Raw genomic sequence first — 14,673 nt, forward strand, 5'->3', positions numbered from 1 at the left:
ATGTGGTCACAAATAATATAATATAATAATAGTATATAATAGTAATATAAAAATTTTATTCTACTAAATAACGGTGCAATACGGCAATTTAACTACTGCAGATGTAACGGAATTCTTTGCAACATAATGACTTTATGCTCCACGTAGACTAATACTATAAAACTAATAATAAAAAAGGAATCTCTCACAGTGTGTTATTAATTATTACAAAGTACATAATCAAATATCAAGTATCCATTTAAACCGTGTTAAAACAACATGGTTTTTAGCTCATTTCCACACTACTATCCTGAAAACCGGAGGCAGAAGAGATGACAAAATAATCTTTGCAAGACATTTTTGTGAAAATAAGTACTTCAAAGGTTCTCCTGCACTAAAATAATCTCATGGCACGAATCCACAGACTTATTAACGTTACCTCTCCACAGGAGGCCAATATCCTGAACTTTATCTGCAGGGAGCTAATTAAGAAAATGTCTCGATGTGTCTGTGTGAGAGGCAGATAAAGTTACAAAGGGAGAAAAAGCAATCAGTTCCAGATTTACTGGCACCCCCCCCTCCCTCTCTCCCTCCTGTCAAGATGGGTAGAAAAGGTTATACAAATGTCTATGGTTAATTAGTTTATGCTCATACTGAATAGTACAGTAGAATAGTTCTACTAAGAAATAAAAAAGTAAAAGAGAAATACAATGCAAGACTTAGCTAAAGAAACTTTTTTCTACGGGGGCTAAAACTTCTGGAACTGATGGAACTTCTGGAACTGATGATCTTGTTACAAGCAGGGGGCAATATGGAAGTTAGCACATGATTTACAAAGGCTCTCTATGATACATAGGCAGTGTGATATAAAGACTTGAGGAGGGTATTTAAAAAAAAACTTTTGCTTAACAAACAAATTATAAAAATAAATTGTATAAAAAAAAAAAAAAACTTTCTTTCGGCTTCTCCAATTAGGGGTCACCACAGCGGACCATCCGCATGTTTGATTTGGCACGTTTATACGCTGGAAGCTGGATATATATATATATATATATATATATATATATATATATATATATATATATATATATATATATATAAAAACGTGTGGAAAACGAGAAAGTACATTACATGAAGAAAGGTTTGTGGACATCTAACCATGAGATTTGTGCTTTTTGAATATATCATTCCATATTTACCCTTCATTTGCTGTTATAATAAAATCCATTTTTTGGAAATATGTTTCACTAGATTTTGCAGTGTGCTTGTGGAGATTTGTGCTCATTTAGCCAAAATAATAAATTTGAGGTCAGCGCTCTATAGCAGGCCACTTAAGATCTTTCAGTCCATCCATTTAAATCATATCTTCATGGAGCTGGCATGTGCCCAAAGGCAGAATCATTCTAGAAAAGGTTTAGGTCTCCTAGCTCAAGTCAAAGAAATATTAAATTCTTCTACATCCAAAGACATCCTATAAAATTGCATGCCTCCAACTTTGTGGTAACAGTTTGGATAATAATAACATATGGCTGGAAAAGACATCTGACCAAACAAGAATTTAAGAGCATTTTGGTGTGAATGCTAAAAAAAAAGTGCATTACAGACAGATGTTATCTTTTTGTGACTCACTTAATGTGAAGAGCACACATGTCTACTGGGCCTGGGTTCTGATGAAGGATGAGGAGGCCTGAGGTGCAGTCAGCATTCCAATTTATCTTAAAGGTGTTCAGAAAAGTTGAGGTCAGAGATCTATATCAGGCCACTTAAGAGCTTTCACGCCAACCCATGTAAACCATATGTGCCTGGAGCTGGCTTTGTGCAGAGGGTCACTGCCATGCTGGAACAAGGTGGGGTCTCCTAGTTCAAATGAAGAAAGGTTTCCCTATACTGTTGTCCATATCGTTTATTTTTTTAACAATATCGATATTTATAATGTAATATTCCCCTACTCACATGCTGATCTTATGTTATTTACACTATGAGCTTTATTTTTTTTTTGACTTATTTAAGGAAAGATGTCACAGTTAATGAAACTTTATTTTCCCTGCATAATCATGTCAACAATTTTGTACATCATTTTAACAATTTAATTCTTATTGGCTTAATGACACGGCAACTTTGTTAATGTGCTGTCAATAGGCATCTAATGAGGTCCTAATGAAGCTTTTATTTTTCGTTTTTGGATGAAAATGAAATGGTAGCTTTTTATGAAAGAGCTGCCTCCTTTATTGCAGGAGAAAAAAAGAAAGAGCTAAATCTCTAGTTCATCTTGATTTTTACGGACAGAAAACTCTGCACTGAGAGGTGCTACCTTCCGGCTGATTAGGAAGACGCTCGCAGTTGCGAATGTTAATTATACAGAAAAGTCTGAGCTGGCACAATTTGGTAACCCTCAAGTCAAAACTCAGCAATTACTAATCATGTAGCACAAATATAAACCTGCTAAATTACTAAGGCATGCACTGATGATGGCAGGGTGGTTGCCATTATAGATCTGAAAAGTTGTTGTTGTTTGCCTACTCTTCCATACGCAAAAGAATGCTGTTTTTTAAAGCAAAGCTTATTAAGCTACAGATGCTTCCTAGGCATAATTAAGGCTTTAAAAGACAGACAGTGTGTGAATATTTGGTAAATTATTCATGACTACTTTAAAAGCATACCAGTCTGATTTAAAAACCTAACTATGCACTGTCTCGTAATCAACCATTTTTATTGCTGTTTTATGGCGTGTTCTTGGTTCATAAATTCTGCATTTGGAATAAGGAATTTAAATAGACAACTTTTACACCTTCAGACACAAATTGGACAGAACCTGCCATATATGAAGCATGAAACGAAAAAGACGAATGAAAAGAAATGCATAGCAGCTTGTTTCCTCTGCTGGACTTTTTTGCCGTAAATGAGTATGTTGTTTACATAGGATTAGGAAAACACACCCTCATGGTTATCAAGACCTTTTATCTAATTGCTGTTGAAACGAATCAAATTCTTGCGGCACAGCTCTGCCTACTTAACCGCCTCAGTAAGCTATGCTCTGGGCTTTGTCTCTGATCAAATGGGAAAGGGGGGTATTTTAAATGCCTGTTTATTTGTTTTTGTTTTTGTTTTTGGGGTGGTGCAGGCAGAAAAGTGGCTGAAGACATGACTTAATATAATTGGATTCCATCAAGAGTGAAGATCCCTAAAAAACACATCAGGCTATAATCATTGGCAAATTTATATTAATGTTTTTTTTTTAGCATATTAATGTTCACTACAGTCATAAGGAGTCCATTGGGTGGATTTGCATAATTTTTCATTGTTATATATTGGACACCTGATTATTAAATTCATGTGCTTTTTCAACACAGTCTCACCATGTGGGGTGAGACTGTGTTGGCTTTTTGAACATCCCATTCTACATTTAGTTCCCATTTCTTTTATGATAATCTCCACTCTTCTGGAAAGATGTTCCACTAGATTTTGGAGTAAACGTTACCACATTCAAAGGCATCTTATTGAATTGTGTGCCTACAAATTTGTGGTAACAGTTGGGGAGGACCCATATATGGCTGAAAAAGTATCAAATATATTGATTACCTGAACATAATATACATCTCATACCTATAAGAATGAGTGAAAAAAGTTCTGTGGACTTTCCAATTTGACATGTTTGCCTCAAACAGAAGAACTTATATAAAATAGGGAACAGGAGAGAAGATATTACTGCCTCACACCCCAAGACAAACATTGGAGGTGGCAGGTTAATAGTTTGGGGTTTTGGAGCAAAGAATTTTGGAGACTTATACCTTAATACTGAACTAACATGGAATCCATTTTATTTCTCAACACCATGCAATTCCATTTGGACTGCAGCTATTTTTGGATACCAAAACATACATCCATGTTATTTAGACAGCAAAAAGTCGACTGGAATGTTATCTATCATGGAATGGCCCTGCCGTTTTTTTATCATGCTTATATGTTCACCTCTATCTTCTTTATGTCCCACCCTCCAAATTTTGGTTATTTTTTGGTTAAATAATGATTATTTAGTTTTTCACACTGTCAGGGATCCACCAGCCACACCATCACCAAACCCACCTATCACTCCAAGTAGCTCTCCATCCTACTAACCACCTGCATCTGGCCAGAGGTGGGAAGTAGTAAAGTACAAATACTTCGTTACTGTACTTAAGTAGATTTTTTTGGTATCAGTACTTTACTCCACTATTTATTTTTCAGACAACTTTTTACTTTTACTAATTAAATTTTTACTCAAATATCTGTACTTTTTACTTCTTACATTTTTAAAACAGGCTCGCTACTTTAGTTTTAATCCACTGATTTGGTGAAATATATTTTTTATTTTCCCTGCGTGCCAATTTCAGCCGAACAACCGATTTCCTGTCATTGTCTTTTTCAATCCACTGGTGTATAAAGTCCTGTCTCTCACTCACCACAGATGTAGACTAGTTTATGGAGCTAAGAATCAGCAGGCAGAAGGCAGTAAGAAGTTTGGGGTTAATGTGGATGAGACAGAGGGAGTCAGTGATGTAAACATGACTGAGAACAGACACATTCCTGATCATCATTATCTTTTCTCTGCTTGTGTTCTATATGTGGATCTTCAGCCTGGACACATTCATTAGGTAACAACATTTTTAATTCGTTTTGTATTAATATATATATATATATATATATATATACACACACATATACATATGTGTATGTATGTATGTACAGTGGTACCCCGCTTATCGACTTTAATCCGTTCCTAAACACCGGTCGAAATGCGAAAAGGTCGAAGAGCGAATGTAATTATCCCATAAGAAATAATGGAAAACCAATTAATCGAACCCATTTATTAACAATTTTTGCCCTGTTTTTAGCAGTATTAACACTAAATTAAATTAAATAGGACTGAACGCGCAGCCAGCACCTCTGATCTAAAGATAGGATTGCTGAATATTAGATCTCTCACGTCTAAAGCGCTTACTATAAACGAAATTATCACCGACCAGGAGTTTAAAATAATGTGTTTAACAGAAACATGGATTAAACCGAATGAATATTTAGCATTAAATAAAGCGAGTCCTCCTGGGTATAGTTACATACACCAACCCCGTCTAAATGGCAGAGGAGGTGGAGTCGCAGCTATTAATAATAATAATCTAAGCTTCACACAAAAGACTAAACACAAATGTAAAACATTTGAAGTTCTTTACACCAGCATAAAATATTCAGTGTCCGAAAGCAGGTCCAGTCAGTCAATTCCACTAATTATTATTTATAGACCCCCATGGCCCTACTTTGATTTTCTCATACAATTTGCAGATTTCATCACAAATTTAGCTACTTCTCTAGACAAAGCATTAATTGTTGGTAATTTTAACATTCATTTTGATAATCAGGAAGACTCCTTAAGAGCAGCTGTTGTGTCGATTCTAGATTCAGTTGGAATTAATCAGAATGTTATTAAACAATTTGTTGTTAACATTTGGATTAAAAATAGTCATAATTCCACAGTCTGAAGCTATTTCAGACCATTATCTCATCTCTTTTAAAATCTGCCTCAGTCATTGCATTACTACTTCACCACGTTATCGTGTTAAGCGTACTTTCACGTCAGCTACAGCAGCGCGTTTTATTAACAATCTTCCAGAAATTACGATATTAGATAGATCTCCGTCTGACCCTGCAGAGCTCGACTGGGCCACTGAATACCTAGAATCAACATTACGTTATACCCTAGATGATGTAGCTCCCCTTAAGACCAAAATTATCAGGGAGAAAAAATTAGCACAGTGGTATAATGATCATACACGCACCTTAAAACAGACCACTCGAAAATTAGAACGTAAATGGCGTCAAACAAAATTAACAGTATTTCAAATAGCATGGAAGGAGAGCCTCCTAATTTATAGAAAATCTCTTAGTGCTGCTAGATCAGCATATTTCTCCACCCTCATAGAAAATAACAAGCATAATCCTAGATTTCTATTCAGCACTGTAGCAAAATTAACACGGAATAAAAGCACTGCACTCACATGCACACCATCAATAGGTAGTAATGATTTCATGAACTTTTTTAATAATAAAATCGAAAACATCAGGCAAACAATCCAGACGGGTAATATAAATCCAAATTATTTTACAAGTAACCCTGTAGACAGCAGTGTAATTATAACAGACAATCAATTACAAAGTTTTACTCCTATTCACGAGAATGACTTAATTTCATTAATTTCCTCATCAAAATCATCAACCTGCATTCTCGATCCCTTGCCTACAAGTTTCTTTAAACAGATAATTCCAGAGGTAATTGAACCTGTTTTAAAAATAATAAACTCTTCCATTAGCACTGGTTTTGTACCAAAATCCTTCAAACTGGCAGTTATCCACCCCCTAATTAAGAAACCTGACCTTGACCCATGTCAGCTGTCCAACTACAGACCAATATCAAATCTCCCCTTCATAGCCAAAATTTTTAGAAAAGGTTGTAGCACAGCAGTTATGCTCACACCTACTTATGAATAACATTTTTGAAATGTATCAGTCAGGATTTCGGCCTCATCATAGCACAGAGACGGCGCTAGTTAAGGTGGTAAATAACCTGTTATTGGCCTCTGATCAGGGTTTTGTCTCTTTACTTGTTTTGCTCGACCTTAGTGCAGCTTTTGACACCATTGATCACACTATACTACTTGCTAGACTTGAGAACATTGTTGGAATAAAGGGAACAGCTCTCTCTTGGCTCAGGTCTTATTTGACTGATCGCTATCAGTTTGTTGATGTAAATGGTGAGTTCTCCACACTCTCTAAGGTAAAGTTTGGTGTTCCTCAAGGATCTGTCTTAGGCCCTCTGCTTTTCTCTTTATATATGCTGCCTCTTGGAGAAATTATTCATAAACATGGTATTAGATTCCATTGCTATGCTGATGATACACAGCTGTATATTTCAGCAAAGCCAGATGAGAGAGATCAGCTTAACAATGTTGAAAAATGTGTAAAGGACATCAGACAGTGGATGCTCGATAACTTTCTTCTGATAAACTCAGATAAGACGGAAGTACTTTTACTAGGACCACATGCAGCTAGAAGCAAACTTTCCGATTACGTAGCATCTCTGGATGGTGTTTCTGTTTCAGCGTGTACGGCTGTCAAAGACCTTGGTGTGATTATTGACCCGAGTCTTTCCTTTGAGGCTCACATGAATAATATTACCAGGATCGCCTTCTTTTACCTTAGAAATATTGCTAAAATTAGAAAAATGATGTCGTTACAGGATGCAGAAAAACTAGTTCATGCTTTTGTTACTTCTAGATTAGACTACTGTAATGCTTTACTGTCTGGGTGTGCAAGTAAGTGCATAAATAAGCTTCAGTTAGTTCAGAATGCAGCAGCAAGAGTCCTCACTAGATCTAGGAAATATGACCACATCACCCCTGTTTTAATCAGTCTACACTGCTCCCAATCAAATCTCGCATTGATTATAAAATACTACTACTGACGTATAAAACACTTAACGGTCTCGCACCGCAGTATCTGAGTGAACTTCTGTACCAGTATGATCATCCACGCCTACTTAGATAAAAAGGTGCTGGCTATCTGTTGGTTTCTCCAATAGTGAAGATTACAGCAGGGGGCAGATCTTTCTCTTATAAAGCCCCGTAGTTATGGAACAGCCTTCCAACCAGTGTTCGGGACTCAGACACAGTCTCAGTGTTTAAGTCGAGGTTGAAAACATATTAATTCAGTCAAGCCTTTAATCAGTAGATTTTTCTTAGGTAAAGGAGCAGATCTGGAGGGAACATTGATATAAAGTGTTTGGTGAACTGGGATATTTGTATGCTGTCGTCCCCTCACATTCACGCGTTCACTCAGGTTTGTTGATGGTGGTGTGGTGGGTCGTCTCTTATCCCAGAGATCCCTCATGTCTGTGTTGCCTTCTGGTTCTCTCTTTTAGTTATGCTGCCATAGCGAGTCTTGCCGGAGTCCAAACTGCACAGTGACTTTAACTCTCATGCAACAATAGGGACACTTAATAATCCATATCCTTCTCTTCCTGTCACCCTCTTCTCTCTCTCTCTCTCTCTCTTCTCTCTCTCTCTCTCTCTCTCTCTCTCTCTCTCTCTCTCTCTCTCTCTCTCTCTCTCTCTCTCTCTCTCTCTCGGTCGAGTTAAACATGCTCCTGAGGCTCCAGTGACCACTGTTCCTGCCCCTCTCCCCTCCGTGGATCTTCCCACTTCGTCCAGGCCTGCCTCTGGATAGTGTTCTCTTTGACTGGAGGCCACTCTGTGCAGCTGGGGAAGGTTTGTCATCAACGCCTTGGGTGGTTCCATGAAATTCCGGAGTAAGAACGGGAGCTTTGAGGATGGATTGGACTGTAGTTGATGTCAACAGTCTCCTACACTGACTCAGGAATACAGTTTGCTATTGATCATCATCACTGTACCCCGCAACATTGTATACCCGCCACAAATGGACATTCGGTGTAACCCAGTTGAGGATGGGTCCCCTCTTGAGTCTGGTTCCTCTCAAGGTTTCTTCCTTATGCCATCTCGGGGAGTTTTTCCTTGCCACAGTCGCCACCGGCTTGCTCATCAGGGACAAACTTACTCATAAAGAACATATTCATTTTTAATCACCGCATTATCTGTGTAAAGCTGCTTTGAGACAATGTTCATTGTTAAAAGCGCTATACAAATAAAAATTAATTGAATTGAATTGAATTAAATAATACAGGTACATAAAAAATACTGTATATGATTGTTATGCAGCTTAATAAGTGGAGGCAAAGCCAGAGCAGAGTTCGCTTTGGTTTAACGAAAACACGGAGAGTTTAACACAAAAACACACACACACACGGCAGTCCATAGAATCCCGACAAACGAGAGAGAGATATCCGTGGGTCCACGGACTAACGCACGAGAGCGCGTGGAGTCCGAAAGGAAGAAGCGCATAGGAATACGTGTGACAGGGAAAACACAGACAACCATGCACCAAACACCTTCACATACCAACAATAACCGACAAGGAGTGTGGCTGAATGAGGGGTTTATAAAGGATGAGTGAATAATGAGCCCCAGGTGTGCATTGTTGAAGCCGGGGGCTTCAGGGAAAGCGGAGGTTTTGACAGGTGGATGTCAGGTGGATTTCTGACAAGAATACAGTAAAAAGTATAAATTAAAAACATTATAAAAGTAAAAAAAAAAAAATGCTCCACGTGGGTCGGGGTAAAAAAAGGTCGATAAGCGGGCATTTGGTCATTCAGTGGGCGCAAATTTCAGTCAAAAAACTGTTCGCTAAGCGAAAAGGTCGATGTCCAAGCCGGTGGATAAGCGGGGTACCACTATATATGTATATTTGGCTGTAAAAATAAAAAAAAATTTAAACGGCACAAAATTTTATTAACGCGCTATTAATTTAGCGCGCATTTCTGTTTCAGCGTTTTTATAAAAAATTTTAATACATAAAAAAATAACTAAATAAAAAAGAGGCAAAAGGAAGTAATAAATAAACTCCAGATAAAAATATTTTTAATCAGTAAACTTTTGTTTTATTTATGCGCCAAGTCTCAAATCAAACACCAAAATCCGCCATGATTCACACCAATAACCCTCTAGGGGGCGTTTTGTGGGGTTTTCCCTCATAATGGCGACACAGACTTAAATTACTGTCTTTATTGATCGTACAGATAAAAACAATTCAAATCTGTAAAATGGCTATAATTTTCTATATATAAGCTTCCTGACTTGACTTGAAGAGGTGCAGTCTCTCCAGTATCACCTCATTAACTGTCCGTGTGGAAACATAGCAAAGGCTTTTAATGATGTCCACACATCTCTGCACTGATATAGCCTTTATATTTAATCACTGTACATATGCTTACATATACAGTATATCACATGCTGTAAATATGATACATGTTTAACACCTCCAAGCTGCCAGTTTTGGGCACCTGAGCAAGCCCTTAATTCACTACTTCTCATTTAGTAAATGAGATCATTAAGAGTTGCTCGGGATAAACACTCCCAACAGGAAGTGGCTATATCTCGCTATCTTTGTATCTCTATTTTCTCTATCTAATTGTCTCTGTGTCTCTTTTAGTAAATGTCTCTGTCTCACTGTATATGTCTCTCTCTTGCTGTCTCTCTATTTGTTTCTCACTCTTTGTAAAGCTGTGTCTGTGTCTCTTTGTCTTTGTCTCTGTCTTTCCTGCTTATTTACGTCTAACAAAGTTTTGAGTTTTGAAGTAATGCCATTAGCGATCTATGATGAAAGACTTCCCTGGTTCGATTCTTACCTCTAGTTTCATATTTACATTATAAGAAGTTTTTAAAAACAGAACAATAAAAGGTCATTAAAATTGGTTGCTGGTAAATCATGGTATATCAGTGGTGCAGGTGTTGGAGATGTGGTTCTTGTACCTGAGTCACTTCTCATAGACTTCTGGTTACTGAGAGAATGTACAGAAAGGAGAAGTTTTGACCCTCTACCATCATGATCTAAGAGAAAACACTCAAGTCAAGTCAAGTCAAGTTTATTTGTATAGCGCTTTTCACAACAGACATTGTCTCAAAGCAGCTTTACAGAAAACAACAGTGAAGGTGAATGGTGTGCGTTTGTCCCTGATGAGCAAGCCGTGGCGACAGTGGCAAGGAAAAACTCCCTTAGATGATATGAGGAAGAAACCTTGAGAGGAACCAGACTCAAAGGGGAACCCATCCTCATATGGGTGACATCAAAAGTTTGGTCATAAATCACTGAAAACACTGGTCTCCTAACTATAGAAAAGCCAAGAGTCCAATAAGCAAAGGCTTGTTTGCCTTTCCTGTGTTGGCGAAATGGTCAGTGAAGTGGTCGCTGCTATCTGACTCACCCGGTTCAATTCCTACCGCTTAGCTTTCCTTTAAATTGTTTAAAAAGTTTTAAAAAAGAACCAAAAAAGGTCCTAAAAATCAGATTCTTGCAGGAGATCCTGTGGCTCAATTGGAAGAGCTTTGCCTCTGGGTTGAGAGGTTGCTGGTTCAAACCCCGGCCAGGGCTCAAAGTTAAGTGTGTGGAAGGTGTCAGGAATGACTGCGTGGAAGGTCGGATTCGGAGGGCGTATCCTAAAGCAGGGGGGCAATATCCGGGCATCTGCCCCCCCCAGTGTCTGAGAAGCTGAAAACAGGGGGTTATGAAGTAAAAACGTCCAAAAAAGTATCGACTTAGTTTTGCATATATAGGGAAAAATTCTGCCAAAAACCTATCACCCTTACTTTTTCTGAGGCTGTGAAGCAGCAGGTCTTCACAACCTTTGTTCACAGTCAACCACTCCATTGCTCACCACACACTAGTTTCCACACAGCTTAACCGGTGTGGGGACAAGCCAGATTCGAACCAGCAACCTCTGACCTCAGAGGCAAGGCTTTTATTACAAAGCCATCAAGTCCCACAACACACCTGCTTTTTTTGGGGGGTTTATCCTTCGTTTCATGCGTCAAAGCAAGAAATTCAGACCAGACAGAAACACAGAAAGCAGGATTCGAACCCTGAACCCCACCAACAGCGAAATACCAGTCTTAACCCACTAAACCATCGGGAAGGACAGGCTGCAACGATTGTTTAGAGCAGGTCTATCTTTTCTTTCAAACCATCAACGCAAGAATATAATGCTAAAGACATAAGGAGGAGCAAACCCATATCGTGACTAGCAGGAACAAAGCAGGATTCGAAACCCCGATTCACACCATTAGCGAGGCACCAGCATTAACTCACTGAACTATCAGGAAGGACAAGCTGGAAAGCTTGTTTAGAGCAGGTCTATCTTTCTTTTTGACCCATCAAAACAAGAATATGAAGATGTAGGAATCAGAAATTTAACCTACCTCATGACTAGCAGACAGAAAGCCAGGTTTGAACCCTGATCACCAACATTAGCAAAGTACCAGCCTTAACCCACTAAGCCATCAGAAAAAAACCAGATGGTAGGCTTAATTAGAGCAGGTCTATCATTCTTTTCAAACCATCAACGCAAGAATTTAACGCTAAAGAAAGATGTAGGAAGCAAATACAGACATAAGTTGAACCTACATTGTAACTAGCAGGAAGAAAGCAGGATTCAAACCATGATCCCCACCACCAGCGAGATACCAACGTTAACCCATTGAACCATCGGTGAGGACAGGCTAGGAAGCTTGTTTAGAGCAGGTCTATTTTTCTTTTTAACCCATTAAAACAAAAAATGTATCGCTAAAGAAAGATGTAGGAAGTGAATCCTGATCGTGACTGGCAGGCAGAAAGCTGGATTCGAACCCTGAACCCCACCAAAAGCAAGACACCTGATTTAACCCACTGAACCATCAGGGAAGACAGGTCAGGAAGTTTGTTTAGAGCAGGTCTATCTACCTTTAAACCATCAATACAAGAATATAAAGCTAAAGAAAGATTTAGGAAGCAGGAACATAACCTACATCGCAACTAGAAGGCAGAAAGCAGGATTCAAACCCTGATCCTCAATATCAAGTCAAGTCAAGAGGCTTTTATTGTCATTTCTACTATACACAGTGGTACACAGTACACAGTAAAAACGAGACAACATTCTTTCGGAACCCTGGAGCTACACCAAACAACAACAAGCTACATAAAGTGCATCGAGTGCAACCTAGTGAGAACAGTGCAGACAAAAAACAATTCAGACAGTGCAGACAGAAAACACAAGACAACACAAGACAACACAAGACACAAAACCTGAGATAGCGCCAACTAGTAAACCTACTGTATACTCTGAATATACAGTACTGTATGAGGAGAACTGTAAAGACTATACCCAGGACTGAATATAAACAGACACAATGTAGTGCAAAAAACAGCATCAGTCAAGAGGTGCAAAAGACAGCATGTAAACAGTATACTATAATAACAGTATAGTGTAATAAGAAACAGTAAAGGTGCAGAAAACAGCATGTAAACAGTGTAGTACGGTAGAGTATAAATAATAATAAATAAATGATGGTGCAATGGGCTGAAGTGAGTAATGAGTGTGTGTCGAGTGTTAAGTCTAGGACTTCAGTGAGGCACCAGCCTTAACCCACTGAACCATGGAAGAGATCAGATTGGGAAGCATGTTTAGATGAGGCACCAGCCTTAAAACACTGAGCGAACACTGCTAAAAAGCATGTGTGCTTTTTTGGAGGGTTCATATTTTGTTTCATGCCAGCGCAGTAAGAAAGAAGGCATGTAGGACTGGCTTTGTTACCTTATCACCAGCGTGGACTATATTAAGAACCATGTTCAAGCACAAGCCTTAACCCACTGAGCTACCACTGAAGTGCTTTTTTTTTATTTAATTTTTTTTATTAAAGACCAGGAAAGAAATTATTAAAGAAATTAATCCAACATAAAAAGGACAGAATTAAAATGTTTTCAGAGTGGAAAAGGTCCAGAAATTTTATTTACCAACACAGCAACCAGCAATCAAACTCTTAAAATCAGCCTCGTGGGGACCCTGACATTAACCCACTAGGCTATCACATCTATCTGTCTATCTATGTATGTATCTATCTATGTATGTATGTATGTATGTATCTATCTATCTATCTATCTATCTATCTATCTATCTATCTATCTATCTATCTATCTATCTATCTATCTATCTATCTATCTATCTATCTTATATGATGTGAGGTCCAGTTAACATCTAAAACAGGTGGAAGTAATAACTACTTTTTACTTAAGTACATGTCAGAGCCAAAAGTTTACGTTTGGTTCTCCGTTTTCTGCCCTTTGCCTTTTTGCTTTTCATTAAAACCTTTGTTTGTTGCACTTCGGTTTCCGGCACGTTCTTCCGCCTGACACACACACACACACACACACACACACACACACACACACACACACACACACACACACATATATATATATTTATATTTATATATATATATAGAGAGAGAGAGAAAGAGAGAGAGGGAGAGAGAGGAAAAGAGAGAGAGAGAGAGAGAGAGAGAGAGAGAGAGAGAGAGAGAGAGAGAGAGAGATTTATAAATATGTTTAGAATTAACTGCTATTCTATCTATTCTTAAGCCATCAGTTCAATGTTATAGGTCTGTGTTTCCTAAGAAAATAAACACAAGTTTTTCTTACATCCACAGCTGATTTTTGTAAAGAATAAAATATAGACTGGCCTGCTATAGAGCTCTAAACTTAACCATTTTGAAACACTTAGGGATGTATTGGCACACTGACTGCACCCCAGGCCACACCACCCTACATCAATACCTGACTTTTCTAAAACCCTTGTGGCTGAATGAGCACAAATCTTCACAAGCACACTCCAAAATCTAGTGGAGCATCTTCTTAAAATGTAAGTTATTATAAACAAATGTAGAATGAGATGAGGGTAAATGTAGAATAAGATGTTTAAAAATGCACATACAAACCTTATGGTCAGGTGTGTCCATAAATCAATTAATAATCATGTCAGAGAGAGCATGCAAATCTTCCCAGAAGAGTGGAGGTTAGTATTAGAGCAAATGGGGATTAAATGTGGAATAGGATGTTCAGAAAGCACATATAAATCTTACAGTCAGGTGTCCACACATTTTTGTACATTTAGTGCATATTCATTTATAATGGATGCATCAAAAATGAACTCTGTTGTACAAATCATTTGACTGCATCAGTTCTGGTATGGATAAATAATTTAACCGAATGAATGCTGTTGTATTG

Source organism: Silurus aristotelis, assembly GCF_946808225.1.
Source record: "Silurus aristotelis genome assembly, chromosome: 2".
In the NCBI taxonomy this organism is placed as follows: domain Eukaryota; kingdom Metazoa; phylum Chordata; class Actinopteri; order Siluriformes; family Siluridae; genus Silurus; species Silurus aristotelis.